The 25,783-nt window shown below is 31.6% G+C and overlaps 2 protein-coding genes across 15 annotated transcripts in view; one reads left to right on the top strand and one right to left on the bottom strand.

The window, feature by feature from the left end:
• Positions 1-23,175, bottom strand: part of LOC147812607 (transcription-associated protein 1-like) — a 62,432-nt gene extending 39,257 nt beyond the window's left edge. For all 14 annotated transcript variants that reach the window (XM_087162424.1, XM_087162416.1, XM_087162408.1 and 11 more), the window contains exons 1-5: positions 22,842-23,175; positions 18,046-18,176; positions 16,152-16,457; positions 8,648-8,731; positions 5,123-5,241 (exon numbers count right to left, since the gene is read on the bottom strand). The gene's annotated coding sequence lies outside the window, so the exon portion shown is untranslated. The remainder of the gene's footprint in view (positions 1-5,122; positions 5,242-8,647; positions 8,732-16,151; positions 16,458-18,045; positions 18,177-22,841) is intronic.
• The window catches only part of LOC147812596 (pre-mRNA 3' end processing protein WDR33-like), a 612,260-nt gene that overhangs the window by 470,847 nt on the left and 115,630 nt on the right, over positions 1-25,783 (top strand). The window lies entirely within an intron of this gene.

Below are 25,783 nucleotides of genomic sequence, written 5' to 3' on the forward strand. Positions count from 1 at the left end.
AATTGAAGATTGGTAGCCGTATCTTCAGATCGACTGTTCACCAACGGCTATAAAGTAAAAAATGAGTCGTGGTGGCTCAGGGAATAGAGCACTCACCTTCCAATGAAGTGAACAGGGAGCAAATTCCGCACCCTGTTCGCACCGACCATAGTGCTGACAATAGACAGTGGTAGACGGATCAGAGGTTAGAGTCACCTTACTGTCAGGCTAACCGAGGGAGTTTTTTCTCACCATGTAACGCAAATGCGGGTTGGTTTCATCAAAAAGTCCTCCATGAAGGCAAATTTCTCCCAATATTTGATCGAAGAGTTCCCTTGTCTTCCGGATTAGAATCAAAATTACAAGGCTGCGAAGTTGAACATTAGTAGTCGTAAACCCAATAATTGTGCCGGCTGTTCAACGACGGTTATAAAATAAAAATAATCTGTAGTTAGAGCAATGGTGGCTAAGGGAATAGAACACTCGCCTCCCAAAGAGATGCTCGGGATAAAATTATAAGGCTACGGAGTTGAACACGGTAGTCGTAAAGACAAAAATTGGGTCGGCAGTTCAACAATGGGCTATAATATAAAATAACCTATAATTGTCTTCGTTACTATTAATTCATTTTCCTGTCTTCGAGGATAGAATTTTGCATTCAAACTATTTAGGACTAGCTAAGAGACATAAATCTTTACAAGAAATCCTTTCCTGTTGATAATGCTAGCAAGCAGAGATTATCATCGTTTTGCCTTTAAAACAACAATTTATTGCAGACCGAGTTGTTTTTCATAAAAAGGGGGTGTCTATTCCTTCTTATGAAACCAAATGAATCATGCGGTGACAAACAATTTTTCCAGCAGATCATAAAAATTTAGCAACCTCGGTGTTTTCTCTCTCGATAGCTCTCAATCTTTAAATACATCTCAAATTGTGAAACCACAGATGGACTGAATTTCTTTCACATTTTTATTTCACTCTCTCCTCCACAATTAACACTCTCGGTTTCTCTTACTTTCTTTCTTGCGATTACAGCCCCGCTTTTACAGTGGCTAGGCACAACATGCCACCCGCCTTGACAATTTCACAAAAATAAACAATATTCAACAGATACAAACGACAGACATAAACTATAGTGCAATATCTAATACAAAAATCACTTAAAGTTGGTTAGAATTAAATGTATAATTTCACGTTTTACAGGTCTTTTATCGATACCTTTATTTGTTTTTGATGTCACCACTCTAATTATATTATCATCGCCTGAGTGAACCTTAATTATTTTAGCAAGATTTCAATACCCTTGAATTCAGTACCCAATTCAGTACCCTTGAAATATCCTCACCTTTCACTAAAACCACTTCATTTTCTTTAAACTCTTCGCTTCCCTTACTCCATTTAGGTCTAGTCTGCAGACGATTTAAATAATCTGTTGAAGAAATGAGTTGAATGTTCGACCCTTTTTTGATAATAGCTATCAAACTTTACTCTGCTAACAAATTATTTCTGTTCAAAAATATAGTATTCATACATTTTCTGGGTATTCCTTATAGTTTTTTTTAAAATATTTTAATGTTAGAAAAATATCTCAATGGTTGCCGTCATCATTTTCTAATTTTAGTTTTCAACTTTTACTGTTAAATAAATGAAAGCATATAAGAAAACTTTTATAGTATCATTTTGTCCGATATTAATCTGAACTATAAAAGTGTCCTTCTATTTTATTAATTGGAATGCCTAATTTTAATATAGTTTCTTATTTATAATTGTAATAGTAATTTTTTTTGTATATATTATCACTAGGAAACAAAAATCTTAAATGCTAATTACTAAAAAATTAATCTTTGAGCATATAATAATGGAAATATTACACTCAATCATAAATACTTAAGGTTAAGGCGTTATAATTAAAACATAAATATTTTGAATAATGACATTAAAAAATATATTATTAAATTGGACGAATTTTTAAGCATTAATAACTTTTACTCTTAAAGTTCAGAACTTCATTTCTTTTTTTCTTTTTTTTCAGCTTTGTACATTTTTTTTCTTTTCTGTTTAAAGCTACAAGGCGGTATCAATTTCAATGGCGAAATTAAAAGTTCTTAAGCGTCTCAACAAAAAACACGAAACATAATGCTTTAATTCACCGCATTATAAATTCTTCCAACACATTTTATTATTCTTTTGACGTCACCTTTATATTTTCTGAAATAAGACATGGAAAATCGCGTTTACTCATTTTGTGTTTCATAAACAATTCTTGCCAGTTGCTATCGCGCAAGCTCATATTTGACTACTACTGTAAAGTTTTTGCAATCAGATGAGAAGAAAATCACCTCAAATTAAACAAAAACTATAGAAAACAATGAATGCATTGAAATAAGTTTAAAAAGAATGCTAGTTACATGGGAAGCAATTTATTTTTAAAAAGAGATGCTGTGCGCCGTGACGTCACTGATTGAAATCAGAAGCTCGCAGCGGCACGAGTCTCTTCAAAGGAGTGACCTAGCCTTTCTATTGTCTCTTTAGCCGTGCTTGCACTAGGCAAATCTGCCATCACTTGGTTTTTACTTTTAGAAATTACCTTAAGACATTTAAGATTTTTTTTTATTATTCTCTTAACAGCTACCAAACAACTACTAAACAATCGTACCAAAGGGAAATCCTGGTGGGGCGGGAATTCGCATCGACCGGGATTCGAACTCAGTTCGCCTCACTGGAAGGCGAACGCTCTATCCCTTCAGTGAAACTTCGGGATAGCCGGATTGGTAGGTCACTGGGACCATGTCCAAGAGATCGTGGATTCGATCCCCGCCCACCGAAAACTACCCGTGTAGTAAATGGTGACTGATGCATGTTAAATTTGACGAGACACAAAGTCCTCCATATTTGCATAACAAATTATGCCTCTGGGGAGTACTGATACAGGAGTTCCCTTGCCTTCTGTATTGGTTTCAAAATTACAAGGCTACGGATTTGAACATTAGTCGTCGTAAACCCAAAAACTGGGTCGGCTGTTCAACGACAGATATGAGAAATAAAACATCGGGAGCCGCGATGGCTCAGGAGAGCGTCCGCCTTCAAATGAGTGCTGACGTGAAATATCCTCAGTGGTGGATGGATCACGGGTTAGAGTCCTCTTGCCGTCAGGCTAACCGAGGGTGGTTCTCGTGGTCTTCCTCTCCATGTAATGCAAATTCTGGTTAGTTCTATCAAAAAATCCTCCATGAAGGCGCATTTCTCTTAATACTTGATCCGGAAGTTCCCTTGTCTTCTGGGTTTGGTTCAAAATGACAAGGCTACTTGGTTGAACATTAGCAGTAGTAAACCCAAAAATTGTTTCGGCAGTTCAACAACGGGTATAAAATAAAATATAATGTAACAAAATAATTTCTCTCTATGATGTAAGTGATATTTTTAAAACCATTTAATTTTTATTAATTTTATTTAAATTCGAAATCAACGATTTCAATGAAGCAAAAGTATTATCATTGTAAGTTTAAAATCATAGTTAGTAGTTTATTTGGTTTTATTTAAGCACAATATAATTTTTTTAAATTATTTTCAATATAATCACAGTGTAATAATCTGTAACGATACTTTTCCTGAGTGTTAAAAGTTTTCTAGAATCATTTTAATTCATTTTCGTTTCATAGCAGCAAAGAAACTTAACATTGTGTTAAAACTACTCAAAATTCATATTCTGATTGACTTAAAACATAAATGTTTTGGGTAGAAGTTTTGTTAAATAGCTTCATATAATAATCTTGTGATTAAAAACCAATGAATTCTTTTTCTTGCAAAAAATCTTTTTTTAATTACTAATTAATTTTAAATATAACATATTTCGGTATGTTTCTATCGAACGTGTTCGAAATTATACTGGATCCCCAAAGAACTTTGAAAAATTTGGCTTCTAAATTGGAAGACCACATCATCCTAAATGTACAAAATATCAAAAAGTGGCATACTGTTACACATAATAAAAATTTTATAATTATTGATTTTAAAGTCATCTTATAAATCATTCACTCTAAAAATTTCATGGTTAAATTATAAATTGTGTTGCATTTACTTCTCTTAATATAAATAAATATACATCATATAATGTATGATATACCATCAAAGTTGGAATAAACTAATTTCTAAAATAAATAAAACGTTAGTCGTCCCTCCCCCTCCCTAAAAAAACCCCCCTTTTATCATACGTAAATAGGTCAAAATTTGAGGCTATTATGAGAAAATTTGTTTTTCATGCAAATTATAGGAAATAAATCGCTCTCTTAAATAATTTAAAAATAATAAGTAAAAAAAAAGCATTCAAATGCCCAAATTCACCATTCTGATATAGGTAGTCTTTGCTATAATTTTTTAAAAAAAAATTCTGATGGGAAAAAATGAACCTAATTTTCGAACCTAAATGAATTTTTCGCATATTGAGATATTTTGAACTCGAAATATAATTTCCTACTACATACTGTTATTTACATGCTAATTATTACAAGCATCTTAAAAATCATCTAAAAGGGAGGGAGGTCTAAAATAATTTTTTCCGCAGTACATAAAAATAATTTTAAAAAAAAGCACGGGAAATCTTAAATTCGAAACTAGAGACCCTTTCCACATTCGTGCTATAGATCATGCCCACTGATTCAATATAAATTTTAAAAAAATAAAAAAATTCTTAACGGTTTTGCTCTTTGGAAACTATATTTTTTTCTTCATTTTTTTAAAAACATAAATCACGTTTGTAGCTCGTAATACCCGTTCTTTAACTTTGAAAAGTCCAGCTGTGTACCGTAAAGACATGGTTCGCAGTAGAACACCGAAGTCAAGCATCACTGGCTGCAGTCAGTAAGCGGGTGGGTGACAAATTTGATCAGCCTGCATAGCGACCGAGTGCGCGCGGTATCGGTTCTCGTTAAACTGTTCTACCGTAAAGTGCTCGACTTCGGGTGCAGATCGTTGGGCTACCCAAGCAGTGGTGCCATCTCCTCTGCAGAGGATTAAAATTGCGATAGCATGTCTTCGGATAATCCTATGGGATGTTTCCGGGACCGTCGCCAATAGCTCATCGTGCTATTGGCGACTTTAATAAAGTGCCTACCTTATTTTTGACAAGGATTTTGAAACCACAAACCTATAGATGTAGACTCCCTGGTGGTGCAGTCGGTTCGAACATAGCTAGTCGAGAGCTTCGGTTCAGGGTTCGATACTGGCGTTCATCTTCACAGTCGCCCAACATGATGCACGTTAAATCTGTCATGGATGAAAATCCTCTCGTTAGTATGGTATAGAGGGGGGAGTATCCACTCAGGACCAGACATATCGTCTGACAAATTTACTTCGCTGAAGCTGTTAAATATCTTTATTTTATGTATGCAGGCTTTGTGAGCTCAAAGTACAGCTTAATAACCCTTTGTTAATTTAAGGAGCAGATAGCTCAAGTTGGAGGGAAAAAAACAGGATATGCTTGGAATAGTTTAAGGGATAGACCATCGACGTGGCTGGAAATGAAGGCATTTTTAGGAAAACACATGATTCGTTTAATTAAAAAAAAAACTGATATCTTAGTTACCAATCTAGTATTTTTTTAGGTAATTAAAAAAAAAAATTCCGATTAGAAATGAGGAAACTTCCTCACATTCTTCGTTGAACTTTGTAGGGATGGTTTAACATAGTGTTTCCCAAAGTGGTCCATATGGACCACCAGGGGTCCATGATAAATAAAAACTGGTCTAGGGGCCCCTGAACAACGTCAGGGAGTCTGCGAGAGGTTTAATATAAAATAATAAAATTGTTATTGGTTTTTATTACGAAGGACATTGAGATAAATAAAATCGTAGCGATTTTTACATCCTAAGTAAACTATAAATAAAGGTGGGTGCTTATAATTATTAGCAGTGGTTTGTTACAAATTAAATAGTTGATTTACAAATTTTCTTATATCTTTTGCTCCCTTTTTAAGAGATAACAGTATGAATGAGTCGAAGAAAAAGCGCCGAAAATACAATGTTGAATATTTAAAGTATGTCTTTATTTCTTCACCAGGAAATTGTACTTTACCTATGTGCCTCCTATGTAATAAAACTATAACAAGTGATCCAATGAAACATTCCAAGCTTAACGAATAATTGATAAAAGTCCATAGTGATAAAAAAGATAAAGATTTAACTATTATTCAAACAGTCAAAGAAAAATATCTGAAAACACCGTCACTGCAACAACATCTAAGAGAGGTGACGATGGATTGCATGCTTCTCATTGTTTCGCATTTTTCTATATATTACATGATTGCAAAGTTCGGAAAGCCTCCACACTATTGAAGAACTTATTTTACTAGATGTAAGTGAGGTAATACTCACCGGGTTGCACAAACCAGCTTTTAACATTGTAAAAATAATTCCACGGAGTAATAATAATGTACAAAGAAAGATTGATAATATATCTCAGTGCGTAGAAAATTCTTTACGCGAGTACTTAAAAATATCTGAATTTCTATACAGCTTGACGAATCTACTTATCCAGGAAACGAAGCTCTTACTTTTAGCTTATGTAAGATTTGTAAAAGAATGAAAATTTTACAAAGAATTGTTACTTGCTAGGTGAAACGCTATTGATTGAATTAAAAGATATACCCTTGACTAATATCATTTCTGTAGCTACTGCCGGTGCTCCGGCAATGGTACGAAGATACCAAGGTTTTCTGGTTAACTTAAAACAAGCTGCAGCGAATGTATTTTCAGTACATTTGCCAAACTTAGCGAAAGTAATTTGAAACTACAAGATGAATAATTAAATTGAATCAAAACTAAAATCGTAAAACTGCGTTTGTTGCAAAACTTTTTCTGTATAAACAAAACTTGGGAAGAGAATATTGTTCTCTTAGTTTCAGTGCCGTAGGGAACCTCATCATAAAAAAAAAATATATATAAACGATTAGAAATTAGTGCTCACAAACATTGAGTCGGACATAATCAAATCTCATCACATTCATCCAAGTCTTTAATTTTTATTTTTTTTTTAAACAAAAGATAATGAAGAGTAATAAAAGATAAATGATTTCAATAAATAGTTTTTCAACAAAATGTTTTTTGTTTTTCAATTTGTAATTTTTATGCCGTTCATATATGCACTGGGGATTCGTGGGCAAGTTTTGACTATAAAAAGGGATAAAAAAAAGTTTGGGAACCACTTGTTTAACGTAACAGGTACTATTCAATGCTCCAATTTCAAGGGACGGAGCAGCTCTGTTCTAAAAATTTTTTGGAGTCTTCATTTTCTATCCTGCCTTATCAGATTAGCTAAAATGCGCTCTTTAAATATGATAAATATAAATTAAACTCAAATGTCTTGGAGTTTCATCGTTACATATTTCTATGTAAAAATTGAATTTTCTGTTATTTAAAGCTCTGGTCGCAGAAGTGTAGAGTCATAACATCTTCGTATAAATTGGTAGGATATTTTCAGTTAAATTTTGCTAATTTTTTTGATAGCTTTAAGGAAATGGAAATTCGAATTTGAATAAGGAATTTGTACTTTTATATGGATCAGACTTTTTTCGAATAATAAAAGACTTTGAAAGCTAATAAAAAAATCAGGCGCAACGGAAAGTATTTGCTGTTGTAATAAATCCATCTTGTATTATGAGGATGAAAAACAGTTGAGAAAACTTCATCTGAAGTATGCGCACTTTCGCCAGAAGAAAATTTTCTCTGTCGAGATTATCAATCTGGAGAATGGAATATTACGTTCGTGCAATAATGGAAAAGTAAGATTGAGATTTAATTATTTTGAAAAAGGTCTTTTCCCAGCTCTTCAGCATTTAGAAAGTTCTGAAGAAACTAGAAACTATTTGTCCAGGTTAATTAAATTTGGTCTATTGAACCTAGTCACAGAATTTTACAAAAAGTTTTGAAGTTTTTGAATTCGTAAGTTTTAAAAATGCTTTAAAATTTAAGAAACTTGTAGTTTATCCAGTAAATACAAAAATTTTTAACTTTGGTAGCTAAGTACAGAAGAGCTTTCAATGAATAAAAAGAATTAGATAAAATAACGCAATTTAGTTTGTTAACCTACTAATCTATAATGATAAAAATTCCCTAACCTTTGATGCAGATTAGACAATTTCCCTTTCACATATTTTTGACACTTTAATTACAAGTAAAAATATGTTTGGTACATTTAATCATGAAAGCAATCTAATAGTTACTAAAAATCTGTTAAATTATCTGAAATCTATACTGAAATATATAATCCAAATAGTTCTTTTTTATAGTCAGAAACTTGGTTATTGATTTTGTAAATTGATGAAATTTCTATGATGAATAACTATTTCGATCTGATTAACTGCAAATAAGTGTAAATTGTTTAGAAGTGAGCCGCGTTAGAATTTTAATTTATCAGGAAAAAAAAATTGGTATGGTTATGAAATAGAAGATGGCACAACTAATAAATAAGCTAAATATTTTGTTTTATTTTGACTTTTATACAATATATTGAAAAGTACAAAATATTTAATAAAAATAATGCGTCAAAGAGTTAACACTTTTGAGGTTAAACGGGTTACGGAAGAGGTAAGCCATATTAAGAAATTTAGGATAATTCTCCACACTTAATTTTCCTCAGATATTTAGAAAACAATACTCTAAAAATATTTTCGTACCTGTTAAAAAGCTCTTTCATTCTTGCCGGAGAGGATAATTTTACTTTCGATATCTACTTGCTTGAATTAGATTCTCCACTTTAACTAGGAAAAACATTCCTTTTAAAAAGAGCAGATACTGACTGGTATAAAAATGCATCAAGTTCTTTTAAAACTAGTGACTTAATGTTAAACTGAATTTAGTTCTGACGACATTCACTTTAATAACCATCCGTAAAGCACAATTATTTACAGAAAAGTCCAACTAACATCCTAGTAATTCCTTATTGCGAATTTTAAATAAAAATCACGATAAATGTATGCTCATTATCTGTAAAGGGGTAATTTAAAACTGAATAACTTATTTCGGTGAGAAATAAACAAAAATTAATATACATAAAAAATTAAAACCTCTTTGTCTATCAAATATTTTTATTCAAAAGAACATTTTATAATACACATCTTTATTTAAGACTGTCTCTGGACATTACATGTTACTCTATCTTACAAATTAGTTTCAAACAACATCTTCCTTAATTTACATGGAGCTCTAATAACATTTACAATGAAGTCTCATTAAAAATTTACATGAACTACACTAAGCTTTTGTCCTATTTACAGAACATTTTTCATAAATAGAAAAATTTTGCACAGCTTTAAAAAAATTGTTATTAACAAAATTTTTACAACATTTTAGCAATTTTAACAAAACTAAAAAAACTAAACTAACTAGCTAACTAAAATTTTAACAACATTTACAACAAAACATTTATATTGACATGGATTTTAAGTAAGAAATGAGCAGTGAGTTAAGAAACAGCAACTTTGCTATTTAGTTACACAATACAGAGTCAAAAATATTTATGATCCTCTATTGAAAATTCTCAAATCAAAAATATGTATCATTCATCACAAAAATTAACCTATATACATTTAAATTTTTAATTTATATTAATTTTATTTATTTCTAAATAGTATATTACGCTAAAGAAATCAGAAAGTTAACACTAAAGATTTTACTTCAAATTTTCTCCTTCAACTAAAACTATTCCATTAGTTTGATAAATTTAAAAAAAATGTTTAAACTTTTATATATGAAAAGCAGATTTGCGCATTTAGTTTAATTTCTAGACTGCATTTTTAGATAAAACAGACACTACTTTCGCTTGAGGTTCCAAGTTATCAGTTTAAATTTTTCCCAGCTCTTAAATTACCAATTTCAAGAAATGGCATAGTTAGAAAAAAAATATTTCCAAAAATTTAGACTTTTTTTTAAGAACGGAATTTTTCCCTTTCGGCTGGCGTTTATTAAACTCCCGAGGGCTTAGTGCTACTTATCTAATTTTTTGTTGAGTATATGATCAATATAACGATTGAAGAAAGCTGGGAACTCTCGCTTTCGCAAAAGTCATTGCAGTATCATATTAAGAGTAAAAACTGAGTACATATTAAAAATTAACTAGTTTCATGTTCTTTAATCAATAGATACTTCCGTTAAAGATTTAAGGTCTCTTCACAGCACGAGGATACTGATCCACTATTAAAGAGTGCATGTGTGAATAGAGAAGTTCCGAAACGGCTAGACGAGTGTGAAGCATGACGAGAAAGCAGAGCGGCCGTCTACCACTTTCACGTCATATTCCACTCTAGTCTAGAATAAGGCTCCTATACTATCAGAGCTGACCTATCAAGCAATATTGGAGCAAACAAGTTAGCAAGTTAACGTTATGTTAGTATTAGTTATGTTATGTGCTTATGTTAGCTCTTTGCTCCAAAAATAAATGATAAGTCAGCCTGTCTAATTCAGGGGCTCTAGTCTAGAACATACCGATTCACACTTATGCTGCAGATAGATGTCCCCAAATTGCGTAGACCTACTATATCATCAACTATAAACCGCGCTTAATAGGCTGCACTTCATTCAGCTGTCTTATAATCGATGTCTTAATATTTACGTGCTATCAGGTTTAAATTTGGTTCTCTGCAATTATAAAAATGATACAGTTGCAATTTCGATATAGTATCTCAAGATTTATTTTGGTGTATCAAATTTTTTATGGCACTCTACTAACAATGGCGTTACCATGTTTGTTTGTGTTGAGTTAAGTGGTACTATTTTTTAAAGTTTAATACCTAAAAGTAGATGAGAATTTCATATAAATTTTACTTTTTAGAAAGTTAGACTTGAAAACAGTTCAGATTCCGAAAGGTAACATTTTGTAAAATATAACCCTGGTGTTCTAACATGATTGAATTTTAAATTGGTGTAAAAATTTCTAGCCTTATAACAATGTTTAGCTTAGGTTGAAACGTAAATGAATAAAAATTTTGAGATGAAATTTAAGGAATTTGCAAATCTGCATTTCATATAATACACACGTTTTAACTCTAAGACAAGCTTATTGTTATATGCGTCATTTATTCTTATAGAAGTATTAAACGCATAATCAACATACCACGAGAATAAGAAAATTTTACTGTAAAAAGGATTTAAAAATGAATAGATTTAGAAAATTAGTTTATACTTTACCTCGTGGATTTTTTCTTCAAATTGTAGATTCATGTTTATAAAGGAAAATTTTCTTCTCTGACGAAGAACCTATATTTTTAGCACTTCGCACAGAAATTAGTTTTTTTTTATCAAATCGATTTGCAATAACTAGTTTAGTTTAAAAAATATGCGTCATAGAGATTTTGAAATAATAATTTGATTCATTACATATTCACTTTACACTGCATCAAAATCAGATTTTTGAAATCTTAAGTTAACATTTAAAAATTCTACTAAATACGCTGGTTATAATGTTTAAGACACGTAGGTAAATACACATATACAAAATATCTTTTGCATTTTATTAGAAACATATACACGTTGAAAGATTTATTTTATTTCTTAACATATTTTAACATAGTTAATTTTTAAATTCGGATAAGTTGGATAAATCTCTTGGCACATTCTTTCACATTTTCGAACAGATTTAGACTTTTGATGTAATATTAAAATGTTCAAATTTTGTTGTCTAACTTTTATTTTAAATTTGTCATAAAGTAAATTCTAAAATTTGATTTGGATCTCGAAGGACGTTATGAATTATGTACCTATTTTCGAAATTATAAAAACTATTTTTTTTATCAGATTAAGGGATTCTGTTCTGTAATGATTGTTAATTTATTTTTCAATTAAGCTCCACCATGCTTACTTCGAAAACTATTTTTTCCAATCAATACCCACTTTCCCAATTTTAGAGTAGCTTAAGTCAATTCTCTATTGGATCTGTACTATTTTTTTATGAAATTCCTCATTGCTTAATGCCTAGCAGCGATCGTGCATTATCCTTTAATAGCTAATATACAAGTTAAAAAAGATCCGAGTACTTTCCACGATGTTTAAAACCTGGGCGAACAACGATTTATGATGCGGATAGATGACTCCACATGTAAAACGTCGCTAACCTACAATTTTGATTCATATTTAGTCGAAAAGAATTTATAATGAAACTAGTTTCAAATACGGGTTGACATTAAGAACAATCTTGCTTTTATAATCGCGAGAATTAATATCCCCTATGATTAGCTGGACTGCATTAAAGAAATTTAGGATTTTCTATCAACATTTATGACAAAAATAAGCCGTATATACATAGTGGTTGTCATAGCGAGAATTAAAATTAGACTGTAATTTGCTAAAATGAGTATTCTCCGTAACTAATCCGAAGTTTACCAATTTACATCGTTAAGTTCAGCAGCGGTAGTAACCGAACAGTAAAAGTCAGAAATTAAATGGGCAGAGGCTTAATACGCAATATAAGAATATTTTCTTACAGCAATGCGTACAAGTGACCCGAGAAGTTCCGAAACGGCAGAACGAATGTGAAACACAAAGAAGCAGAAAGGCAGTCTACCACCTCCTCGCAGGGTTTCATACTTGTCCGGACGTTACGGAACCATTCGCTTCAATTATACCCACTTTCTGTTAGAGAACAATGTCCCAATATTGCACAGAAAATTAACGAATCTCAATTTCAGCAACGGCACTCGAGTTAAACAGACTTGTGCCTGCCTTAGCGTTTTAAGAACTAAACTTTACAAAAATTCCAAAGCTTATATTTGCTTAAATGTCAGATTCGAAATGACTCTTCGCATCAAACTAGGATTTATTGTTTTATAAATTAAATTTATGCACGAAATGTATCGAGATTTTATCACATACTTGCTAATTAATTTTGTATTGCAAGGTTCTGCCAACTCGTTAAATTATGAATTAAGTTTTCTACGTAACTTCGTAGACCTGAAATATCACTCAACTAGGCCAGTCAGGCTCAGGAATTTAACATTTGGAGCCCTGTATCCACTAAGCAAATTTTATAGCTTATGATAACTCTGCGTAAGAATTAAAATTTCGGGAAAAATTTCAGCCATAAGTCTTTTTACAAGCGTTTCTATGTTTGATCAAACCTTACAACCAACCTTAAATTGTATTACAAGTAGACAATATTCTGCTCTCTTATTGGTATTAAAATAGCGAACATTTAAAAAATGCCCGAAATAACATACGAGACTGTTTCAGGGTATTCAGATTATTGTTTAGGGTTTGTTTAATAGGAGAGACCTACAAAAACAAAGCTGGCAAGTTTAATTTCTATAAGTTTTTGTATTTTTTTAATTTCAGTTTCCTTTAGAATAACTGGTACAGGCATTTCAGTCTTAGTAAAATTCACTAGTTATTGTAGAATGTCTACAGATTTAATTTGTTTTTAGTTTAAAAAGTACTATTTTCACTCAATTTAAAATAGATACACGTTTTTTAAAACTCCTCTGTCGATTTCTCTAATAATGTCCCGTTTACAAATAATTTGTTTAATTTATGCAAATTTCAAAAATTTTATGCATTGAAACAAAACAGGATTTTAGTAAAATTTACACTTTCTTTTAAAAATCTCTACATATTTTCTGCATCATTTTACTATTGCACAACTTCAGTTGTACGAAATGCTATCTCGTAATTAAGAAAAACTTCAATAACTTATACTGCGTAATTATGCCCCGTTATTTAAACTTACTTAGCAGCAGAGTCCATGAATTAATGTTTTATGGTTAAAATATATGTTATAGTTAGTCGTATGTTAGTAATTAGCTAGAATTGAGTGAAATAATGAAATAACGTGATGAATGAATAATATGAATGACGTGAACGTGAATATGAATGAAGTGAACAATATGAATGCATAACGAAATTCCTTAAACATAAACTGCTTTAAATTTGCTCATCCAGGCATAATTGCATAAAAAAAAAAAGGGAACTAAATTTCAATTTTAATCTTCCAAATTTGTTTACTTTTTGAAACTACGACTAGATATAGCTTCAGCATTGAAGCTTTTCAAAAATTTAAAACATCCTTTTATCACGCGCGGTGTTTATAGCTGGCTAGGCATAACTAAATTGATCAAATCATCCGTAATAAATATTATTTAGTGTTGAAACTTCTAATCGAACAGATTTTACTCGAGTTACTTTTGAACACTGAATGAATACCACTATAAATATTTAGAGGAAAAGCAAATCGAGGCATATCTATTTAAGGAATTTCGTTATACAAAATAGACTCTGCTGAGAAATAAGATTAAAAACGAAACTAGTTTTGCATAAACCCACAAGTCTATTTATAAAAATATATCGAACGTATTTAATTAGAAATATAATTCCAGTTTATCTTAAGGAATTACCTGACGAAGTTTAAATATTTGTTCCTACCAAATTTCTTCCTCAATTCATATTAGGTGAGAAAACATCAGATTTTAACTATAGATAATTATTAAAAAAATTTCCGCTCTACCAAAATCTAGCAGTTTTTTCCCCAAGAGTTACGAAATGCGAAAGTTTTTTTGCCGAAATGTATACTTCTGAACAATAACTTCATTGTTTAGTTTTTTATTTAAAATTTTTTTTTAACAGTTTCGTTCTTAGACTTCTATTTGATATAGAGTACATTAATTTTTTTAATAGAATACGTATAATTGTTATTGCCCATATATACTACATAAATGCTTGACAAATTATTAATTTCTTTGTTTAGAGGAATTTATAAATACGTACATAAAAATACGACGACAGACTAAATTGTGAAGTATTAACATGTCAAATATACAGCATTTAATGTTTATTAAAGTTCACTATAAGGCGAAAAGAAACGTTAAAATGTAGTGCTATGACACGTGATAGCTAGCCGTGAGCTTTAAGTGTTTTAAATAATGTAAGCGGTAATTACACAAACAGATTCTGAATTGTCCGATAAAATTTTTTATTTGGAACAGAATGTGTTACCTTAAATATTAAAATTTGTACTGAATAACAGTACACTACTGACGAGGCGGGATTTATTAAAAAGTATTTTATTAATACCGTGCGTTTTATTTAGGTAACCCTAAATATGCGATATTGTATGTTCTAGTTCTTTGGTTTCCAAGCATCTCGATACCTCAAATACTTTTCAATTTTCTAATTTTAAAGATTGTGTATTCAATAAACTATTCCGGTTTTTCCCTGTACTCTTGAATTTTACATTGAAATAAGTTTAAGAGTTTATTTAGTATATTTTAATAGCCGACAGTTGAGCGATCAATTTTATAGATTAGATATAAATTTTATTAAATCATTTGTTTTAAAGTTTGGCCTAAACTCTTATATTACGTGTATTCTAAGTCGTAGATATCACTTTAAAATTAGTATATTTACTTCAACTGATTCTCAAATAATGCGATAACAATCACGCATCTGAAAATTTGGTGGAGATTTATTGAAAAAAATATAATTAGTATTATACCATAATAAAATTTTATATTAAGCTTTCTTAATTTAAATATGTTTTGTTTGAGAATCGAAAGCCAAGTAATTTAGTTTAATTGCCGTAATTTAATTTTCATTTCAAATTTAAACTGGCACTCTCAAGGAATCAATTTTTAAAATTACAACTTTACATTTTAGCTCTTGTACTGGACAACAGTTTGAAGAAAAAACAAATAAATCGAAATTAGTTTTTATTCGTTGAAAGTTAATTCTCATAAATATTCTAGGTTTATTTTTAAGACATTAAGTCATAATTTATTAAGAGCACTAGCTAACAATAAGCTTGTCTTAAAACGTTTTGATACTTAAGTGTACGTATGCATACACTTCGCAGGATAAATGAAATACTTAGTGTCCGCAAATTCGACGCACATTCTCTAAGACTTTAAATTTAATTCATGATATTTAATGGATAAACAATTTACTATTAAAATAATTCATGAACAAAATTTTGGATATAATAAAATTTAGATCAATTCGATTAATTATATTTAAGAAAAATCTTAGAAATAAATTTACTTTATTACTGAGTACTCTTAAATTGCATGCACGGAATCGAAAATATGGATTTAGATTTCGCAAAAGACAATATGTAGCTTAATTCTTATTAAAAAAATTATATTTAAATATTCATATAATACAAGTGTGGAATTTCCATATTAGAGAATATAAAAAATAAACCTTTTGAGTCGAGGAAATAAGGTAGGTTTAACTCTTCAGTTCGGTCATAGCAACAAAAGTCAATCATTTTGGCACACATGTTTATCATGGTAACTAGGTCGGTAATCAAGCTGATCTTGGTACACATTGTTCTCATGACAACTAGGTCAGTAATTGAGGTCATCTTGGCACACATAGTTATCACACTAAGTAATCGAGGGCATCTTGGCACACATGTTTCCTATGGCAACTAGGTCCGAAATGGAGATCTCGGCAAATAGGGTCCTTAAGAGTTACTATACGTCGTTGAGGTATCCAGTACAAAGCCTAGTTAAAAAAATAAAAATGTCCTTACTTTCACGGTAAAATTAGAAAAGTCTTTTAGTAAGAGTGTTCGATATCAGTGCGTCGAATCAAGTTTTATAATCATTTACCAAGCTAATGATTCGTTTCAATCCCTTCGTTTGTAAGCTTTTGAAATTGATATTTTTGTGAAATGGCCATAATGATCACATTAGTACAAACATTCAATTCCTACTCACAAGTCCTCTGCACTATGTGCCTACTTTCCAAATCACTGGAGTAAAACACAAGAATTTATTAACAAACGCAGACAAAGTTAAAATGAAAATCCCCGAGTCTAACGGTGCAGTCGAAATTTTAAATTACTAAAAATTTTAAAATCACCACGAAAGTAAGTGAAACAGCTTTCATGTATGCATGGGGAATATTGCATTCGAAAGGTAATTAGAGTTGAAATTATTTGGTGAATGACATTGGGCCGAATTCATCAGCCTCCCAATAGTTATAAGCAGATTAAATCAGTAGACGTTAAAATCCTACCCCCCCCCACTAAGAAACTAAAAAGGTGAAATAAGTTTTAAACGTAAGGAACAATGTTAACGCAATTAACTTCTGTCCTAACGAGTTAAAAAATTAATACATTTGAAAAACTTACCTAGCTTATTTAAAATGATGCTTACCTCAACGATGCTTACACACTGTCCAGTCCACACCCCTCTCTCTTCCCCTTGGTAACATATACGAGAAACCCCAAAACATTCTTAACTAATTAGAGGAAGCCAAGTTTTCATAAAAATGAAATTCCCTTAAGGTATGAGACTAGTTTCAACATATTTTTACAAAGGCTAAATTTAATTTGTTAGCAAGAATCCGAAAATTAAAAAGTATATTTCAAAACAAATTAGTTCAAAAACCAAATTTTCCTTGCCATACTAAATCCTCGACAACAAATTATAATTCATAAAATTCAATATAATTTCTCTAGATTAGTGTAATTACGTGTGTTTTGAACTGAAATCTTTAAAAAAATATTTAGGAATATTGAATCTTCAAGAAAAATTTTAAATACACTAAGAAATTCACTCAAACCCTAGCTTTTAGTGCAAATAATTGACAACATACAAATCTACAAATAATCTCAAATTCTATAATAAACTGATAAAAAATCTTAATATAGACGCTTAGAAAATGAGTACTTTAACGTTCATAAAATTCATTTTCGTCCTCTGAATAAATCTTAAATATAATTTAATGAAATGGAAAGGTTAAAATACTCTAAACGTTACAAATAAAGTTTCGTTTTTAAGAATCTACTTCCGACTCCATTTGTCAGCACACGAAAAAACTACTATAACTTAATTCTAAGAATCTGACAAAAAGTTATATTTTGGAAAGCCAATTAAACCATGTTCAAACATTAATGAAAAATTAAAATTTTCGTCGAAATTTCTCCTTTTTATCCAGTTTGATACCCGAGTAATTTGATTTGAAATAGTTCAATGTGTAAAATATTTTATAATTCAATATCTAATCAAATGCTGTATTTGAGTTTAAATACATTAAATAAATTTTATATTAAACAATTACTCGATCAGATCAAAATAATTCTTACCAATCACTAAACTTCCAGGTAAATAATCAATATTCTGCTCTAGGGTATATTCTTTCAAACTAGCATTAGTCACTTCCTGTGGTAGAGTATCAAACATCAATTTCAAGGAAATCACGGTAGCTTCTTGGATTCTGCAACAAAGACAATTTAATTAAAATATAACCGTTTAATATGGTTATGTTTTATTAGTCAAATATTTAACCAATCTAAATTGCCCAAGGAAGTCATTTTGATTGCTTTTTAATTTCAATTAGAAAAACAATGATCACACAATTTCTTAGAATTTTGTAACTTTTAGTACAACATAATTTTTCTCTTCTTGTTCATATTTACTTATAACTTGTTATACAACTGTAAATAGTATAGAAATAATAAAAATTAATTTTAAAACAAATTTCTTTACACATTAAATGACTGCATTGTGCAAGAATAACCAGACTGCTTTCGGGCAATATAGGTATATACTAAGTTTCAGTTTCTCTAGTGTTAATAATGCTGTGCGCACAGAGTCCTAACAACAACGGCAAAACTATTTTAACCCCCCTGAAAAGGTATCGCACTAAAAAAAAAAAACAGGTAATAATTTAAATCTACCTTTTCTTAAATGCAAATATATTGTTTAATTATAACTTAGTATAATATTTTTAATTTCATAAATTTAAAATGACCTAAAACTTATAGCTAAGTTTTGTTTGAATAACACTATTTTTGACCGAATATTTTCCTCAAAAAAACCTGTTTAATTTTAAATATAGTAGCTGTTAGTTTAGGTTTTGGTAGCCTTGGTGGTAGAGTGGATGCCCTTGGTTTTATACCCAAGGGCCACTCTAAACGTTTTGGGCATACAAAACATTTGTTGAAAACAAAATTGTACCTGAAGTAAAGTTAATGAAGTAATGTTTCATTTCTTTGCAAAATTTGACCAGTCCCACGCAGTGGTTTGATCGTAATAGCACGGTTTCCAGTAGAAAAACCGAAGTCAAGGATCACTAGCTGCTGTCAGTAAGCGGGTGGGTGACCACTTTGAAAAGCCTTTGTAGGGACCGAGGATGTACGGTATGGGTCCCAGTTCAGCTGTTCTACCGTAAAGTGCTAGACTTCGCGTGGTGGTCGTCTAGCTATCAAAGCAAGAGAGTCATCCCCTCAGCAGAGGATCAAAATTGCGATTGCATGTCTTCGGATCATCCTCAGGGATGTTTCTCAGACCGTAGCTAATTGCCCATTGTGCAGCTCTAGTGCAACGTAAATAATGTACCGTACCGTAAATCTGCAGACATTTTCAAGCTGCAGACACTTCGTATTCGAAAGTTTACCATTTATCAAACATTTCGCACTAACCTTTCACTGAGAGGCTTGTTGGTATGATTAAATGACCAATCAAAATATGATCCCTACAAAACATTAACTTAATATAACACATGACTATCCCAAAATTATAGCGACATTTATATCAAAACCTGAAGTTGAATATTAAAGTTTTATAAACTAAATATGTAAATTTCCCCTAAAAAAATTAAACTTTTAATTATAAAAGTTAAACCAATGATTATAATTAGGTCAATATCGATGCGCTTAAGCAAAAGCCATCGTGAACTTTTAAACAAATGTTCCAGTACAATGAACATCAGATATTTAAATTTTCGATTTGTAAAAACATAAGAACAATCCTAACTAAAACAAATAGAAATATTTTAATTAATTATTTTAAATTTGCTGCTTAATACTGCATACTTATGACTAATGTATCACTAATATTAAACTAAAGTTCTGAAAAGAAAGAATTTAAAGACTTAATATTTTTGTTCATTTTAAGACAATTCTCACTTTAGTCCAAATTTTCGAATGACATTAACTGTTTAGAATTTTAAATCAGTATACTACAGAAATCATGAAAAATTGCTCGATACAGATAGTTATCGAACACAATTCCATATTGGTTCCATATACAAAAATATTAACATATCACTAGCTTAAAATTATAAAGACATTTATATCAAATCCTGAAATTCAATGTGAAGGTTTTTATAAAACGAATATGCAGATTACTTTCCCCCAAAAAAGAATTAAAATTAAACTTATAAAATTTAAACCAAAGATTTCAATAGCCAATACCGGTGTGTCTAAGCAAAAGCGATCGTTAACTTTTAAACAAATGTTCTAGTACATTGAACATAAGTTTTTGAAATTTTCAACTTTTAGAAAACAAAATATTTAGATTTGTTTTAGTTAGGATTGCTTTTAAGTTTGCTGCTGAAAATTTTATACTTATGATAAGTTCTACGATTACTTCGGTGCAGCATATTTATGCCATTAAATTAAAGCCTCAAATTTTGAAAAGAAAGAATTTAAAGACTTAATATTTTTGTTCATTTTAAAACAATTCTCAATTCAGTCCAAATTTTCGAATGACATTAACTGCTCAGAATTTTAAATCAGTTTACTACAGAAATCCTGAAAAATGGCTTGATACAGATAGTTATCGAACACAATTCCATATTGGTGTTCGCAGCTTAGCTAAATTGGGCTGCGATGGAAACTTGAAGTAAGCTATAACCTCCCGATTAGAAATACATTTTACAAATTTGCAATGCTGTACGCATTTAAATATCACGAAAAAACAAATGAAATTAAAATTAGCCAACAATGATTGCAAAACCTTTAGTACACATCCAGTAAATTATGTACAACAATCTGATTTTATGTTTCAGTGTGATGATATTTAACATATTTAACCGAAATTAACAAATAGTTTTCAGATTTTAATGCCTTGGGGTAAATGCTCTATTAAAATAGAGTAGAATCTCCCTATAAAGAGAGATTTTTAATCTGAAAGTTGCGCAACCCTTTAATGTTTTCTATACTAATAGATCAACTTTCTAATTTTCATAAATTTCAAAGGAAGTTACTACACTTAGAATCTCTCAACAAATATATTAGTTATTCACCTCAGGAATTGCACAATTGAATTAGGAACGAAGTTTTCCGACAAAATAATAATTAAAGGAAAAACTTATTTTACAGCAATCCTGCATTTCATATTGATTTACTTTCAATTAAGAGACATTCATTTGAATTTATTGCAGAAAGTTGAGATCATTTGCACAACTGCAAACAAACTACTTAAGTGAATAACGAAATTAAACGGTGTTATCTGGTCCAAGGTCTGGAAAACAGAAGGGGAGGAAAGATACCAAGATTTACAAGGGTTATGAAACAATAAAAATTCTGTGCAATTAAATGTTTTCTATTTAGGTTGACTGGAAGGGGAAAATAAAACTTAAATGCGGTGCTATGTCATGTGACAGCGAGTCTTAAGCTTTAAGGGTTTTAAATAATGTAAGCGGTAATTACAGACAGATTCTGAATTGTCTGATAAAAATTTTGATTTGGAACAGAAGGCGTTACCTTAAATATTAAAATTTGTTCTGAAATAACAGTACATTACTGACGAGGCGGGATTTATTAAAAACTGTTATTTTATTAATACCATGTGTTTTATTTAAATAACACTAAATATGCCATATTGTATGTCCTAGTTTTTGGTTTCCAGACATCTAGATACCTGAAATAGTTTTCTAATTTTAAAGAATGTGAATTCAATAAATTGTTTTTCATTGCACGCTTGAATTTTACAATGAAACAAGTTTAAGACTTTATTTAGTAAATTTTAATAATAGCAGACAAAATTGAGATATGAGCAAAAATTTTATAAATTAGATATAAATTTTATTGGATCATTTGTTTTAAGGTTTGGCCTAAACTTTTATGTATTTATGTAAAAGTGCATTTTAATCGTAGACTATATTTTGAAACTAGCACATTTACTTCAACAGATTCTCAAATATTGAGATAACAATCACGCATCCGAAAATTGGTGAAGACTTAACGAATATTTAATCAGGAAATTACCAAAATAAAATTTGATATTAAGTTCTATTGATCTAAATATGGTTTGTCTGAGAATCGAACGCTAAGCGTTTTAGTTTAATTCCCGGAATTTAATTTTGATTTCAAATTATAAACTGACACTCTCAAAAAAATCATTTTCAATATTACATCTTTACATTTTAGCTGGTGTACCGGACAATAGTTTGAAGCAAAAACACCGCCGGCTAAAAGTTGAAACCATTTGCTCAACTGCAGCAAGCAAACTAATTAACTGAATAAACTAATTAAACTGTGTTACCTGGTCAAAGAAAAGAAGGGGTCAAAAGACACTAAGTAGTATGGGAGTTGTGAAATATAAAATCTGAGAGACCTAAAAACCTGACTTGATTGCAAAAAACATTTTCTTTTGCCAAACTAAAGCTTATGCAAGTTAAATTAGTTTAAGAAATGTTGGTATACATTAATCTTTATTAAACTGTTAATCATAAATAGTTCAAATTAGTGGGATTAAAAATATTTAGAGTAAAATGAAATTATGCAACTCAGTTTAACATATCGAGTTAATACCGTTGTATGAAATATACATACGTATACAAATTTATAAATATACGATATTTCTTAATATTGAGAGGGAATTACAGTTTTAAACAAAAACGAGCTTCGAATGAATTCAATATTGGAGAACACAAAATTTTAAAAATTACGCTTAGTATTTGTTAGTTTTATTTTAATCATGCTCAAAAAATACGAAGAAAAATATTTTTTAAAATTATCCAAGTGAGTCAATTATTAAAACAGGTATACTAATCTTTTTGGAAAAGTAATCACAAATTATGGAGAATTAAAGCGTACCACTAATAATCACGAAAAACTTAAAGGCAAAAAGTATAAAAATTAGAAAAACTTACTTTAAAAAAACATCAAGAGAAAAGTCATATATAAACGAGCATCAGAATATTGGTAATTGGTAACTTATTGCTATTAATAATATTGGTAGCTTATTGCTTGAAGATCTTTAGAACAAAACTAAGTCTTTGGATGAAGGCCTTGAAGAAAATTTCAGGGATAAAGGTATCCATCTTAGCATTAATAATTAGACTAAGCCCACAAGACTACAATTTACAAATGACACAGTTCGGAGACTTTCGGTCGTTGTAGTGGAACTGGGCGTACGGCCCTTACAGTTCGGAGACAGGAAGAGCTCATTCGATACCGGCCGTGCCTCTTATTTTATATCCCTTAATGTAGATAACGATTATTTTCTATCAAAGTTGAGTTGAGTTGATGATGTGGTAGGTAAGTGCATTATTTACGTCACACTAGAGCTCCACCATGCGTTATTAACAACTGTCTTTGAAACATCTCTGAGGATGATCCGAGGTCATGCCATCACCATTTTGATCCTCTGCCGCTTTGGTGGCCCTATAACCATCGTGCCAAGTCTCTGTACGGCAGTAGTTTAACGGGGACCTCACATCTTCGGCCCTACGAGTATTGATCAAAGTGGTCACCCACCCGCTTACTGATCGCAGTCAGTGATGCTTGACTTCGACGTTCTCCTGGGAACCGTGTCTTTACGAACAATCCACTGCGGGACTCAAATATTTGAATAACTGAATATGGAATAAAGTATAACTGAAGAAAAATCAATCATAGATAAATTAATAGACTAGTACAATTAAATCAAAGAACGGGCAATGTGCCTCTAATTTCGAAAGTAAAGTTATTCAAAATGCAGGTGGACATGAAAACCTAATGTAACATGGTTACGATTGGAATCGAACCTACAAAATTCCACGCTTAAGTGTTTTGTAGTACACAAACTTTCATAAGCACTATATAATTTACATATTACTTTATTCTTTACATGATTTTTAGGATATTAGTTTGCAACTACTAAGGTTCTTCGTGATGAGCAATTTAAACCAACAGCATTCTCTGTCGCAACTTGGGTCCCGCAGTGAAATGATCGTAAGGACTACGGTTTCCAGAAGATCACCGAAGTCAAGCATCACTGATGGATCTCGGTTAGTAAGCGGGTGGGTGACCACTTTGATCATCCTGCCTAGGGACCATGGAGCACGGTATCGGTCCCCGTTAAACTGTTCTACAGTAAAGTGCTCGACTTCGTGCTTCCAAAGCAGGGGAGCGGTCACCTCTGCAATGGATCAAAAATTGCAATGTTATATGTTTGGATCATCTGCCGACTAGTTAGCGTGCCTGACTGCGGAGTCGATAGTTGTGAATTTGAATCCCGCTCAAGGCATGGATGTTTCTTTCTCTCTGTGTTTTATGTCCTTTCTTCTGTGTGATTGTAGCCCGCCCTATAAACGGGTTTGTGGCTATATGACGTGGGCGACGCTACTCCAACGCCGTGGCTGAGCCATAGGTGCTCACAGGGTAACGATAAGAGAGTAGCAATTCTGGCATTTCTGAGGCCATTGACCAAAAAAAGTGTGTGTTGGATCATCCTCAGGGATGTTTCCCAAACCGTGCCCCATTGTGCAGCTCTAGAGCGACGTAAATAAAGTACCCCCAAAAAAGTACTTGGAGATATTGTTGTAGTTCATTTACGTCGCACTAGAGCTGCACAATGGGCTATTGGCGACGGTCTGGGAAACATCCCGGAGGATGATCCGAAGACATGCCTTCACAATTTTGATCCTCTGCAGAGGGGATGGCATCCCCGAATCGGTAGCCCGACGACCTGCAGGCAAAGTCGAGCACTTTACGGTAGAACAGTTTAAAGAGGAAACATACCACACACCCTCGGTCCCTGCGCAATCTCATCCAAATGGTCACCCACCCGCACACTGACCGCAGCCAGTGATGCTTGACTTCGGTAATCTGCTGGGAACCGTGTCTTAAAGTCAACTACTTGGAGGTATAAATGAGAAAGAAAGTCACCGGTTTTATTGCTTTATTGAAATTACATATATTTGCAGGCTTGTTTTCTTAATTTAGGCTTCCAAACCAATGTCAAGTAGGGCAGATAGAACAATTTAGATAAGGACATCACAAAGAATACATCCAGGGTTATGGCGGGATTCGGACCCGCCACCTCCACGCTTCACACTGCTTTCGGCGGGCAATACCGCTAGGCCAGGGATGCCCCGAAAGTCACCGGTTCCGCCTTCAAAACCGCTCACACTCATTGTGTTTAGCGCTTACAATTGAACAGCGTGTAAGGGATTCATAGAGGTAAATTCCACTTCAAATTTAATGTCAACAAAAACAAAATGCTAATAAGCATTTGCTGAATTAAATTATAATTCATATAGAAGAATACATTATATTTAATATGAAACAAATTTTAAGTAAAAAACCACTAAGAAAGAGTAAAAGTTGAATTAGTTTTATGTTGAAAATCTACTGTCTTCTCTCCAACTGTCAGGGCTCATATCTACATAAGGCTAGTTTTTTGGAGGGGGAGGGTGAAGGAGGGATTGCTTTAATTTAAGTATTTGTTTGTTGATCTTTAGAGAAGTATTTTTCAGTGTCCGTCAGGCCTTTTGATCTGCCGTTTTTATTGGGGATATTTCCGTGTCGTGATCTGCCAGGCCAACTACAATCTCCACAGTGTCAAATTGATTTTTTTTTATAAAAAGAAGGAAAAAAAAGCATGTAAATATTTGCCGGGGATGGCCACGAGTTATTCCCGTCGAGTTGGTCTCTTCCTGTGGTTTTTTTTTTTTTTTTTAGTTTCTCGCGGGCTGCTGCCCAGAAGATGGCAAGACTTGGCGATTATTCTACAGTAGATCACGATACGGAAATCTCTCCTTTCTATTTTTCCCTTTGACCAAAAGAAGCAATTTTTAATATTGACCGGTTAGTATTAATATTAACCGTA

The sequence above is a fragment of the Parasteatoda tepidariorum genome, chromosome 4, assembly GCF_982258835.1.
Source record: "Parasteatoda tepidariorum strain Cologne lab strain chromosome 4, Ptep-v5.0, whole genome shotgun sequence".
In the NCBI taxonomy this organism is placed as follows: Eukaryota; Metazoa; Arthropoda; class Arachnida; order Araneae; family Theridiidae; genus Parasteatoda; species Parasteatoda tepidariorum.